Here is a 14112-nt window from a genome sequence, read left to right as displayed (position 1 = left end):
AAATAAATCCCAGTGATTCAGTTTGATTACATTTAATCATTTACAATTCATTGTTTTCCTCGATTCAATGGAAGTGTGCTTTCTTTAAATTTACTCCAATGTTTAAGGTTCAATCAAACTTCTTAAATTTAGCAGATTCCATCTGCCAAATCACATGAGGGCCAGTTTTACTTGTGGACCTTATCGGATAGACCCCATACAGTTTTTAAACAATACTAATAATGGAAACCACACTATTTCCACATCCTGAGTGTTGTGGCTTTGATAGTAGGCTATTTCTAAAGTCTTGACATTCTGTGAGGTGGCATTCATTTGGGGAGTTTCGTTTGTTATCTCTTCATGCATGACCCTCAGTACTGGATCTTCCTTAATCAGCTAAACTGTTGACTAGCAAGTTCCCTTTCCTTGGGGAACTAGAACATTGTAATATAACCCTTCTTCATTCCAAACAAAAGATTGTGTCACCTTTCTTGAACAACCTCCTTAGGCCTTAAGTGTTTCTGAGTTCAAGTACTGTTTCCCCTCACACTTGTGAGAAAGAGAGGAACATTGAGTAAAGAAGAGCAAGGAGCCAGAAGTGGGAGGACACAGAGAACCAGAGGGAGGAAGCAGGAGGATTAAAAAGAACAAGAGGGAGAACACTTTACTACCAAAAACTGTCAGGAGAAGAAAATGCTAAGGAACTTGAACACCTTTGCTTTCAAGTTGGTTACCAGAGCTTCCAATGTCAGCAAATCTTAGCAATTATTTCATAAAACTTCTGGCTATGTTTTATATTCTCAGGAGTCTAAATGTCTTGCATTTTTTAGTAACTCAGTTCAGATCTGATCACAATTCTAAACATTCTGGTTGACTTAATAAATATTACTCAGTGGATATGTACTAAATACAAACCTTTCTCCTGAAGAGCTCCACGCAGTTTAAAAACAAAACCAAACCAAAAAAAAAAAAAAAAAAACTGTTGCTCTTGAGTCAATTCTGACTTATAGCGACCCAACAGGACAAAGTAGAACTGCCCCACAGGGTTTCCAAGGAATGCCTGGTGTATTCAAACTGCCGACCTTTAGGGTAGCAGCTGTAGCTCTTAACCACTACGCCACCAGGGTTTCCTCCATACACTTAACTATGATTAATCAACACGCAAGGTAAGAAAAAAGGATAAAAACTGTTGTCTGCACATTACAGTCAGGGAAAGTACCAGAGAAATGTATTCTAATGCCCAAGGTCATGCAGCCAATCAGGGGCAAGTGAGCACCAGGCACCATACCCTGCCTCCCACAATGTATAACCAAAAAACCAAGTCAGAACTGACCTCCAAAGGCTTTTCAGTAGCTGTCATCTTATGGCAGAGTCCCTAGGCGGTACAAATGGTTCAGTGCTAGACCACTACCCAAAAATTAGGGTTCAAACCTATCCAAAGGCTCCTCAGAAGTAAAACCTGATCTCAAAAGGTCAGAACCTCGAAAATCTTATGGCACAGCTCTACTCTGCACATATGGGGTCACCATGAGTCAGAATTGGCTTGACACCAACTAAAATAACAACAACAATCTTAGGGAAATGGATTGCCAGGCCTTTCTTCCATGGCACTGTTAGGTGGATTCAAACCACCAGCCTTTCTGTTAACTATCTGCTCCATCCAATGTACCAAAATGAGTTATTAATTAAAAGAGCGCCATCTTTTAGCCTTAAGCTAAAAATTATTCTTTTGGGATGAATATAAATCTTTTTTTCCTTAAAAAAAAAAAAAAATGCCCTGTTTGGGAAGGTATCTATTTACCCTTATCATAGCAAAATGTAATAAAACTTTTCCTATTAGTTTTTGGGCCATTATTTGCATGTGTGCTTGCTTTCGTTTGTAACGATTCTCTAAACTTCCTTCTGCTAACAGTGAAACATTGAGCCATGCATATGCATTGTGCCATAGAGGAACCATCAGGCTCCACTAGAGTGTTACCTAATACTTATTTCAAAAACAATTTTTATTTTGATTCATGCTTCATTTCATGCTTTCAATAGATCTGTATCTGAGAAAGCTGGGGGTTGTGATGCAGAAATTACTGCATAGACAACAGGGCTTTGTTTGCCTCTGGTAAAGTAACCCAACTTCTGTATTTCAAATGTAGTCTCCTAGTCTCTCTAAGATGGTCTTGGGGACCCTGAACAATTATACGAACTCCTGCTACTGCTCACAAGGGCTCAGAGGTGGCTTTCATATGGAGTCATTCAGTTAAACCCAAGCATAACAATGGGAAGTGGAGGATCCATTCTCCAGCTGGTGTTAAATCCTGCAAGGTATGATCAAATCCTTTTCCCAAGGTTGACATCTTCCTTTCCATTCAGTAAATCCCTCTACAGAATCCAAATGCTTCAGAGTTCAACCATTGCATGGCAAGCATTGACAATCACCCTACCCGGTGCTGGTGGCTCAAAGCTTTCGGCAACTTAGACAAGCTCGATGAGTCTTGCTTCCCTACAACAATCAAGTTTGATAATAACATTTGCTACTGCCCTGGAACACACTGTGAGACTATTTTATTTTATAGCATCACTGAATGTAAAGAGCCAGAAAAGAACCTGCAAATCAAAGCCCAATGTTTTACAGAAGAGAGATGAGGTTCTAAGAGCTAAAGTGACTTGTCCAATGTTACATCAACTAGTAATGACACAACCAAGACTTGAACCCTGGTGTCCTGGCTCCAGCCTGCCTCTCACTGAATCATATTCCATGTACTATACACTGCATGAGTGCAAGGACCAGGCCCAGTTCATTTGTCACTACCTATCCAGGACCTTTCCAGGATCTAACACAGTGTCTGGCACATAACACTAAATCAAACTAGTTGCCGTTGAATGGACTCTGACTCATGGTCACCCCACATGTTTCAGAGCAGTAGTGTGTTCCATAGAGTTTTCATGGCTGTGATTTTTCTGAAGAAGATCACCGGGCCTTTCTTCCAAGGCACCTCTGGGTAGGTTCAAACCACCAACTTTTCAGTTAATAGTTGAGTGCTTAACCATTTGTGCCCCCTTGCCCCCCTCCCCCCCACCCAAGGATTCTGCACATAGCACAGAGGGAACAAAAGAAAGAATAAATATTTAACAGTGGATAATCTTGAATCTAACTCACTTTTTTAAAAAGTCATAAGTATTTTAACTTATGTAGCTGGGTCTTTGGAAATAGGGTTATGGTGGAGAAAGAACAGACTCAGACATAAGGACCACCAGTCATGGGGTTTGCAGAGAAAGGATTAAGTTGGGTAGAAATATCAGAAACATACCTGAAGAGGAATCCCCGGATAACGTAAGCAGTTAACACACCCAGCTGCTCACCAAAAGGCTGGAGATTCAAGTTCACTCAGAGGTGCCTCAAAAGGATAGGTTTGGTGTCCACTTCTGAAAAATCAGCCATTGAAAACCCCATGGGGCACAGTTCTACTCTGACACACATGGAGTCTCCATAAGTCACAGTCGACTCCACAACAACTAGACTGGATAACTAAAGAAAAACTATTAGGGCAGAGTATCTGGCTCCAAAGTATGGCTCTCTGAAGTCACATTGTCTCAAAGAAGTTGTGTTGGTGTGAGAATGACAGGAACAAAGCGATCCAGGACAGAGCAGCTGATATACTCCCTACCCTGGCAAGATGGTGGGCCAGAGCACAGGGGTACATGCTGTTACCTGGGCTTTCTGCAGAGCTCTGACTCACACTCCCTCCCATAACAGACTTTATTTCCTCTTTGAAGCCATAGCTATGAAAGTGACTTGTAAGGGAATGATCTTGACTACAGTCTCCTGTACCCCCTATTAAGGATGTCACCAAAAGACTGACTTACCTCAAATTCCACCAGAGGATGCCAAGGGAAGCAATGCAGAGAGAAGCTCACCTCATTAAGATCCAAAGTTCCCCCAGTGCTACAGGTACTCTGCTGGCCCTCCCCCTGGCATCAGGAGAGACACAGTCCCTCTTTCTCCATCGTTGCTCTTGTTGTTAGGTGCCACTGAGTCAGTTCCAACTCGGAGCGGCCCTGTGTACAACAGAACGATACACTGCCCTATCCTGCACCATCCTCATAATGGTTGTTATGCTTGAGCCCATCATTGCAGCCACTGTACCAATCCATCTCATTGAGGGTCTTCCTCTCTTTTGCCGACCCTCTTCTTTACCGAGTATGATGTCCTTCTCCGGGGACTGGTTCCTCCTAATAACAAGTCCAAACTACGTGAGATGAAGTCTCTCCATCCTCGCTTCTAAGGAGCATTCTGGCTGTACTTCTTCCAAAACAGATTTGTTCGTTCTTCTGGCAGTCCATGGTATATGCAATATTCTTTACCATCCTTACACTACGTAAATAATCTCTTCTGCCTCATAATAATTACTTACATGGTCAATACCATTCAGCCATTTAAATACTAATGTAGCTCAAGTGTCTGTTTTCTGGTTCAACTTCCTTCTCGACTTTCATCTGCCAGCTGAATGCCTCAAAGGCACCTCATAAACTAAATTTTCCAATCCAAAGTGAAGAATTACCTCTTTACCCCTTAAATCTCCACTTGTATCCACAAGCTACCAGGAACCAGGGAGGTAATCTGAGACTTCTCCCTCCCCATCCACAGGCATTCAGTTCTCAGTTTAAATAAACCCATTCTCTCCAGCTCATCCTCACTCCTTTGGATCAGGTTTTCATTATTTATCACCACAATGATCACCAAATCTGTTGCTATCGAATTGATTCCAACTCATGGCAACGCCATGCATGCAGAATAGAGCTGTGTTCCATAGGGTTTTCAAGGATGTGTTTTGGAAGCAGGTCAACAGAGTTTTTTTCTGAGACACCTCTGGGTGGGTTCAAACTGCACCTTTTCAGTTAGTAGTCGAGCACCTAACCATTTCCCAGGGACCCTAATATGATTACGATGAGTTCCTAACCTGCCTTCCTACTTTTGGTCTTTTTCCTTCTAGTGCATCGTCTGCCCACGTGAACAGATTGCACCTCTTCTCTGTTTAAAGTCTACCTTTATGATCTCCCCTTGCCTGAAGCCACACCTCAACTCTCTCCATTCCCCAGAGAAGAACTCGAAGTTGCAGCAATAACAAATTATTGAAGTTCTCTGCATTTGACATGCCTCCCACCTGTACCTCTTCGCACCTATTGAATATGCCTTTTCTTACCTTTTCAAGTTGGTGAACATCTACTCAGAATTTGATACACAACTCAACTGACACTTCCAGTATGACGCATTCTCTGATCCAAATTCAGGAAGTGCTTGTCCAGTGCTGCCTCTGCACCTGATACATACTTTTCTAATTGCCTTGATCATATTGAATGGAAATTGTTCTTATTTTCCTATTCCTTTAAGGATGGGGACTGTCTTTTCAGGTTTGAGCTTTTCAGTACTTTCCTGTACTGCCTGGAATATGGTATTCAGGAAATAATGATGAAAAATAAGTGAGTGAATGGATAAATCATATTATTCTCACAGACATCACTTTGACTTGCTCTCCTGCATAGTGAGTGGACTTCATCTTGGCTCCAACTGCCTAACTATCATTGCAATTTGGTAACTACCCACCCAGAGAAGGGGGCAGAATTATCTGGGCTAAACTGTAAATACCAGGTATTGACTATTTTAAAGCTTACAGTTAAAATCAGAAAACATCTGGTCTCTTGCCTGGCTTTTGTTCTGGCCTAGAACATCCTCCTCCTTTTTTCTATTATCTATGATTTATCCTTCCTTTAAAGGGTAGCCTTCCCAGCTACCCTTCCATTAACCACACCCCCTGACTACCATATATTCTGTGCTCCGTAGAGATTCTTACGGTGTGCTTCCTGGTTCTTTTAGCTACCCTCCTATATGAATATCCTGACTCCTGAGCAATAACAGAAGGTCTATGAGGGTATGCATCATGAGTGGCTGGCACACAGTTGATGTGAAACAGATGTTTGCTAAGTCAGTGAACAAATAAAAAAATAAAGGTTCAGTAGTGTAACTACTCATGGTAGTAATGAGATAAAAAAATGAGATAGATATGATTAATTCCTTGGACTAAAAATTATTACCATATATTGAGTAGTAACATAGGCCACCACCATGCATCTATCAGTTTGTCATATTGTGGTGGTTTGTGTGTTGCTGTGATGCTGGAAGCTATGCTTCAGGTATTTCAAATAGCAGCAGGGCCATCCATGGTTGATCAGTTTTAATGGAGCTTTCAGATTCAGGCAGACTAGGAAGAAAGGCCTGGTGACGTACTTCCAAAAATTAGCCAACGAAAACCTGTGGATCACAGCAGGATATTGTCCAGTGCAGTGATGGAAGATGAGCCACACGGGTTAAAAGGCGCTACACTATAGCCACAACAACAGACTCAAACATACTGACAATCACAAAGATGGTACAGAGCCATTCTGTTATACATAAGGCTGCCATGACTCAGAGCCAACTCTATGGGAACTAATAAGTACATACCAGGTGTATTAAGCTACTAACGTATGGTATCTCCTTCAGCCCTCACAATTACTCAGTGAGGTAGGTGTTCTGATAGCATCGAAAGCAGTACAGCATAATGATTGAGAACTAATGCTCCAGGATACAAATGCCTGGGTTGTTGTCCTGATCGGTCACATTGTATCTGGGAGAACTTAAGTTATTGAACCTCTTTGTGCCTCAGCTTTCCCACCTACAAAATGGGGTTAGTGATAGTATATATCTTATGGGTCTTTGTCATGATGGAAAGAGATAATGTATATTAGTCACTGAGCAAAGTCTTAGCACAACACCTGGCCCACAGTGCATACTCCATAAATTGTTGACTATTACAATCTATTTTGTACAGATAAGAAAAATGATGCTAGAGAATAAATTGGCCAAGGTCACTCAGATACAAGTTCAGAGGTGGGGATGAAGTAGTGAAAAGTTAAGGGAATTTCAAATGATAAAATGACAGAGTTGAATTGGAAGTCATTAGGATATACTGAAAAAGCCTGGGTGGCACAAACAGTTAAGTGCTTGACTACTAACCAAAAAGTTGGTGCTTTAAACCCACCTAGAGGTATCTCAGCCACAGAAGACAGGTTTGGTGATCTGGTTCCAAAAGGTCACAGCCTTGAAACACTATGGAGCAGTTCTACTCTGCACACATGGGGTCACCATGAGTCAGAATCGACTCATCAACAACTAACAACAACAACAACAACAACAACAAGGATGTAATGACTCCAAGGGTCACAGCCCTGTTGGATCCTGTCTGGTCTAGGAGGGAAAGCACATATATAGAGGCCTCTAGAATGCTCTAGAATGCAGTGATGCTGAGTGCACAGGCTTGAGACTAAGAGACAAGCAGTTCAAAAAGGAGGATTCACTCTAGAACGGCGCCCAAGGGGAGATTGGCTCAGATAAGGCACAAAGAGCTAGAGCCCGAGGCCAAGAAGGACGGGAAGTTCTACAGCACAGCAAACAGGGGCAGAGGGCAGAGAGAAAAAAAATGGGCTCCCCTGATTGGGCACCACCATGGAGAGCTAAACCTGGCAGAGGAATCTGACAAAGGACTGTTTGGAATGAAACGTGAATGCTTTAACCTGAAGCAAGGAGATGATACAAGTGATTTTTCTCAACTGTACTTGGTTTGTGCCTCCAAAGTATCTTTACCTACGTAAAGGTCTGTTGTGTGCTTGTGCCAAACCTCAGGGCTGATGTCTCCATTGGGCACAGGAGGCTCAGTGCCCAGGGTCCACAATGCTTTTAGGTGTCCATCAAAATGTTCTAACTGTATTTTGTTTTAAAATTAGAGAAAAACAGAATATAATAATAATGAGTACATAATAACAAATTCAGCCTGGACTATACTTGTCTTTATACCAACACAGTCGTAAAATATAATTATCAATATGTTTATGGAGGAAGGGACTCATGAAGGTAAATACCCTGGGCCTGCAAAAGTCACAACGTAGCCCTGCCAGCCATGTGCGTTATAATCCAGTGAGGAAGAAAGAAGGAAATAAAGTTAGGAGGAATGAGTAACGAAAGTTCAGAACACCAGGGTCCTATATTTGGAAGAGAAATCTCTCCCTTTTGGGTACAGACATAAAGGTTCCCATATCCTGCCCACCCTGCACACCTCCGCCCCCAGTAAGGATGCAACCCAGTGACTTACACCACCACATCGCACCTCTGCGTCCATTTATTCACTCCAGCAACATCTGGGATCTCCCAAATGCTTTGGATATTTATCTCCTTCATTTGGCAGTGAGCTTCCTCATGTTCAGTCTATGTGGTACCTAGCCCACTGATGGTGCCTTAAGATGTTTAAGAATGACAATATCAATTTCCCTTTGCTTTGAGCGGTTGAATCACAAATGTAGAAGAATGGAAGTCTCAGGCTGCATTCTATAATCATCCATCGATTCTTATGAAATAGTAGGATCAATTAAGAACGGCTCTCATCATTGAATTATCTGAAATGAGAAAGAAAGGAAAAGGTTCATTCTTCCTTTTATTTTGCACTGTACACAGTTCAGTGGGGTTTATAAATACATTTTATCAAATCCCTCTGTGCAAGTGGTCCTGAGTCGTCCCCCTCCCTACTCTGCACCATGAGAGAAGGAATAAATGAATATCTAACAAGGCCCACACAATACCCACCAGATAATCGGCATTCTGGAAGTGTCTGAAGATATCATGTATGATAGACACCAAAGAGTGACCCTGTGCATTGCACTCCTGAATTACTGGTTGGCAGAAATGGCTGAGCAGCACAAACAGATCTGAGGAGGACAGCAACAGATAAACTCAGAAAACGGGGGAAGCGTGATTAGTAGAGTCAGGAAGGATCCTTCCCTGAGCTTCCCCCTCCCCTGATGTATGCAGGACACATTTTGTGATTTCCTTTGTTTTTAAATCCCAGTATATTCGAGCTGCAGTTCTTCACCTGAAATGACCACTCTGTTTATGGATGGGATCCAAGCAGCACCCACCTCCAGAAACACAATTCCCAGCCCCTCTGAGAGCTCCCAGGGCTCCGGCCTCCCAGAGAGTAAAGGAAGCTGCCAGAAGTTGATCTCCAAACCGAGTTTCTCCAAGGGCAGCTTGCAGGGGCTTTGCAGTCACAAGAGGACACCGAGGGAGCATCCTAGTGGCAGCTACACCGAAAATAATTATTCTGATCCACAAACCCCAGCTAAGCTATGAGAATGGACTCGTAAGCAAGGTCTGCTTTAATAGAAACATAAGTATTATGCATTGCAGTCTATTAGAAATTGGGTGTAATTTTCTCCTGACACTTTCTGAATTAAACTAGTTAGTATACAAAAAAAAAATAACAAATGCCACAAAGGAAAAAGCAAACTCGGTGTCTGAAGGTTAATGATTGCTCGTGAAAGCCACAGAAATAAATTATCTGCCTAGGGACACTGTCACATGATCAGCCCAAAAGCTGCAACAGCCAAAAATGTTTATGTAGAGGGGGAAAAAAAAAAAACACTGTCAGCGTCACAGAGCCCTTCCCCCCACAGCTAAATTCGAGTCCTGAGCCAGCCAGCTGCTCCTGACTGCTTACATTAAACTAATTTGTGCTGCTACATTGCAGCCGCTTAATTTTTAGGCTGAACTTTATCACCAATAAGTGTTACAATAACAAGCAATATGATGGTATCTCTGAAGAAATATCCATCAACCCCCAAACAATGACAGTTTCACAAGAGTCGATTGCAGAAAAACAAATAAAAAAAAAAGAAAAGAAAATTACCCCACACTGCCTCTTTAAAAGAGGGGGGGAGGGGTGAACTTTTAGTGGGAAAGGCTTTAAACTGCTGCTTTGTTCCCAAGGCCATTCTGAAATGAAGAAGGGGGATGATTGAAAAGGTTAGTGAACAGGGGAGGAGTTAACAAGTAAGATGTGTTTGGCTGAGAGAGGGTGATTTGCAAGGTGAGAACCTAAGAAGGGAGAGGCAGTTTTCCTGACAACAATGCAATCTGTACTCTCCTTTCTCTCTTGCTCGCAGCCCCCCAAAACGGTTTGCAAACCCAAACTGCAGCTTGGGCGGTAACTCCCCAAATTGCTCCAAACAGTTCTTTGGCCAGCCGGGCACTGGAGCTCATAATATTACTTGTTGTTCCTGTGTTTTCCTCTGTGTTGTTTTCCTAGCCCAGTGTAAATGTAGAAACTCTTCGGGCAGAAAGAGACACTGACCTGAACCGGTTTAAAATTCCTGCCAAATATTCAGGCATTGTTTTTGCTACATTTGGGAATTTGGCTTAGACCCTGTATCAGGCAATTATTTGTATTCAGGAACCTAGAATAGAGACCTCACAACTTAAAAAATAAAAGATTTAGGAAAAAAAAAAAAAAGGCGTGAGAAATACACTGAAACTTTTCTGTTGTTAATTATTTTCAGTGTGATTAATTTTTTTAGTTGGGATATCTTATTACACCCTCTTGTTTACTGGGGCGGGGGGACAATTCAACTTCACCCCCCTGTTCGGTAATTACAAAAATCCTTTGAAAGCAGGGGAAGTACACCCCTGTCGGCTACTTACAGCGTTTTTAAAATTCTGTGGTTTTCAGAATTAAGGTTCAAAGTTAGTGTCATTAATGTCAAGTAATAAAGTAGTGTTTCTTGCACAAAGATATCCTAAATGAAATGTTTACACTGGAATGATTTCTTCAGGGCAGGGTGGGGGGTGGTGGACATTTGAGAACCACCCTGTTTTTTCAACTTGACACCTTTACACCTCCTGTTCCCAGCCTTTGGGTCCCAGCAGTACTTTCTTTTTGCAGGCAGCAGGTAAACTATGCTCTGGGATTGACTCAAAGGGCCACAAGGTAGGGCCCTGTGTCCATGGGTTTTTGTTGATGATCCTCAACTGCAGCAGGGGGGTTATGCTTGTAAGAATTCTCCATGGGATGATCCCAAGGGAAGGGGATAAGAAGTCCCTGGAGCCCAATGGGGTTACTCTTCCTTGTGCCAAATGGGTCACTGTTTTGCAACACAAAGGTTCTCTCCACCCAGGGCTCAGCCTGGTGCCTCCGTCTGCTCTCGGCAAGGCTTTAAGACTGATGGGAACTCAGATGAAAGCATCCTCAGGCCTGGAGGTGTGGCAGGGTGTAACCTGAATGAGAGCAACTCTAACAGGCATCTAACTATAGGCAGGCAGGGAAGGGCTACGACTGAAGGAAGATGCATGGGAGGATGGCTGGAACAGCAACTCGCTTTTCTGAATGATAAAACCAGAGGCTCCGTTTGGTTGCCATTGAACAGAGAAAAAGATCTTGCAATGGAGGCCAGACATCCCGTCAAAACTGCCCTTGTGAAATGAGGAACTGATTTGATGGAAAGTATCAGCCTATCTTAACCTGCCTGTTTTCTCAGAGCTGGACGAAAACAGGTCCGACTGGGATACTTGAAGGTTTAGGAATAAGTTCACACAATTGCTGTGAATGGCAGGTATAAAGCCAGGGCATTTGTGTTCATAAAACCCACATGAATGGCACCTATATGAATTCATAATCAGGAAAGGAGCCCTGGTGGTGTAGCAGTTAAATGCTCAGTTGCTAACCAAATGGTCAGCGGTTCGAATCCACCAGCTGCTCTGCAGTAGAAAGATGTGGCAGTCTACTTCTGTAAAGGTTACAGCCTTGGAAACCTTATTGGGCATTTCTACTCTGTCCTATAGGGTCACCATGAGTCAGAATCTACTCCACTGCAGTGGGTTTTTTAGATATGAGTCTATTCTTCTGTCTCCAGCAAGCCCCTCGATTACAGAAAGGACACACTACCAGCCAGGAATGATTTCACAGGTTGAGCAGTTTGAATTGGCGACTTTCCTGAAAATCTCCAGAAACCAGTCCTTTTCAAGGCAGCCTTTTCCAGAATGGAAGTCACCGAATTAGAGCAGACTCCGCAAATCCTGCGTTAGGATCACAGTTCAGGAACGTTTTTCTCAGTGAACCCTTGTGAGCTCCGTAAACAGTAAGGTCCCCTGGATACTTGTTCCTTCATCCCATCACTGAACTTCCCTCAACCTGGCTTTGATTTTTAGCTAGAAGTTATGCCTTTCTGGCTTCTAACTGTCAGAGATGTAGAAACAGTTAATGAGGTATGCGATGAAGTAATGTTGTAATTTTCAATTCACAGCGTTAACGCTTGTAGCCATAAGCTTGAAATGTATCATTTTTCACAGAGGCAAAGTGTGGAAAGTAATATATATGACTAAGAAGTAAAAATTGTGTTTTGCGTTTTTGCCTACATAGAAAAGCATAGGTCAAATTTTAACGTGATAAAATTCAGATAAATAAAACCAAAACCAAATTCATTGCCATCCAGTTGATTCCGACTCATAGAGATCCTGTAGGACAGAGTAGAACTGTAAATCTTGTATCTCAGCAGTCATACAATGCTGATCTCTGCTTCTGTTGTCATTTCTCCTTCTCCAACCCTGATGCTCTTGCTTCCCTCTTAGAAGAACCTTTGTCAATCGATATCACTCATAAATACTGTGCTCCTTTAAAAACTAGTCTATATGAGACCAGTCAACGTTTAAAGCAAAGATGAGAAGGTAATGGGGAGCAGAGATACTAGATTAATGGAAACGAAACAACCAGAATGGAAATAATGAGAATGTTAACACATTGGGGGAAATGTAAACAATGTCAGGGAACAATTCATATGTTGTTAGATTGCCATCAAGCTGGTTTTGACTCATAGCGACCCTATGTCATTCAGAACAAAACACCAGCTGGCCCTGCACCATCCTCACAGTTGTTATGCTTGAGCCCATTATTGCAACCACTGTGTCAATCCATCTCCTTGAAGATCTTCCTCGTTTTTGCTGACCCTCTACTTTACCAAGCATGACGTTCTTCTCCAGGGACTGGTCCCTCCTGATAACATGTCCAAAGTATGTGAGACAAAGTCTTGATGCCTTTGTTTCTAATGAGCATGCTGGCTGTACTTCTTCCAAGACAGATTTGTTCATTTTTCTGGCAGTCCGTGTTATATTCAATATTCCTCACCAACATCGTAATTCAAAGGCATCAATTCTTCTCTGGTCTTCTTTATTCATTGCCCAGCTTTTGTGTGCATATGAGGTGATTGAAAACACCATGGCTTGGGTCAGGCCACCTTAGACCTTGAAGTGACACCTTTGCCTTTTAACACTTTAAAGAGATCTTTTGTGGCAAATTTGCCCAATGCAATGCATTGTTTGATTTCTTGCCCATTGCTTCCGTGATTGTTGATTGTGGATCCAAGTAAAATGAAATCCTTGACAACTTCAATCTTTTCTCCATTTATCATGATGTTGCTTATTGGTCCACTTGTGAAGGTTTTTGTTTTCTTTATGTTAAGGTGTAATTCACACTTTGATCTTCATCAGTAAATGCTTTAATTCTCTTCACTTTCAGCAAGCATGGTTGTGTCATCTGCATAAAGCAGGTACTTAAGGAGTCTTCCTCCAATCCTGATGCCCCGGTCTTCTTTATATAGTCTAGTTTCTCGGATTATTGAACAAGTACGGCGAAAGGATACAACCCTGGTGCATACCTTTCTTGATTTTAAACCAGGCAGCATTCCCTTGTTCTGTTCAAACTACTGTCTATTGGTCTATGTGCAAATTCCTCATGAGCACAACTAAGTGTTCTGGAATTCCCATTCTTCGCAGTGTTATCCATTAATTTGTTATGATCCACATAATCGAATATCTTTCCATAGTCAATAAAACGCAGGTAAACATCTTTCTGGTATTCTCTGCTTTCAGCCAAGATCCATCTGACATCAGCAATGATATCCCTCATTCCATGTCCTCTTCTGAATCCAGCTTGAGTTTCTGATAGTTTCCTGTCCATGTACTGCTACGGCCACTTTTGAATCATCTTTAGCAAAATTTTAATTGTGTGTGATATTAATGACATTGACTGACGTGGCAACAGTTTGTACAGAAATAGTTAATTGGGAACCGAATTTGCTGTATAAACTTTCACTGAAAACACAATATTATTAAAAATAAATAAATAACACTTGTGATTACATTGGCCCTCCTGATAATCCAAGATAATCTTCCCATCTCAAGTTCCTTAATTTAATCACATTTGCAAAGTCCCCTTTGCCATTTAA

General features: G+C 42.0%; 1 long non-coding RNA gene across 2 annotated transcripts in view; it reads right to left on the bottom strand.

The window, feature by feature from the left end:
• The window catches only part of LOC126086174 (uncharacterized), a 168328-nt gene that overhangs the window by 32703 nt on the left and 121513 nt on the right, over positions 1–14112 (bottom strand). The window contains exons 4-5 of one of the 2 annotated variants that reach the window (XR_007519421.1): positions 8645–8766; positions 8172–8457 (exon numbers count right to left, since the gene is read on the bottom strand). This is a non-coding gene — a long non-coding RNA (uncharacterized LOC126086174). The remainder of the gene's footprint in view (positions 1–8171; positions 8458–8644; positions 8767–14112) is intronic. The other variant, XR_007519422.1, reaches the window with a different exon arrangement.

Source organism: Elephas maximus, chromosome 1 (assembly GCF_024166365.1).
Source record: "Elephas maximus indicus isolate mEleMax1 chromosome 1, mEleMax1 primary haplotype, whole genome shotgun sequence".
Taxonomy (NCBI): domain Eukaryota; kingdom Metazoa; phylum Chordata; class Mammalia; order Proboscidea; family Elephantidae; genus Elephas; species Elephas maximus.
This window is presented reverse-complemented; position numbering and strand designations above follow the sequence as displayed.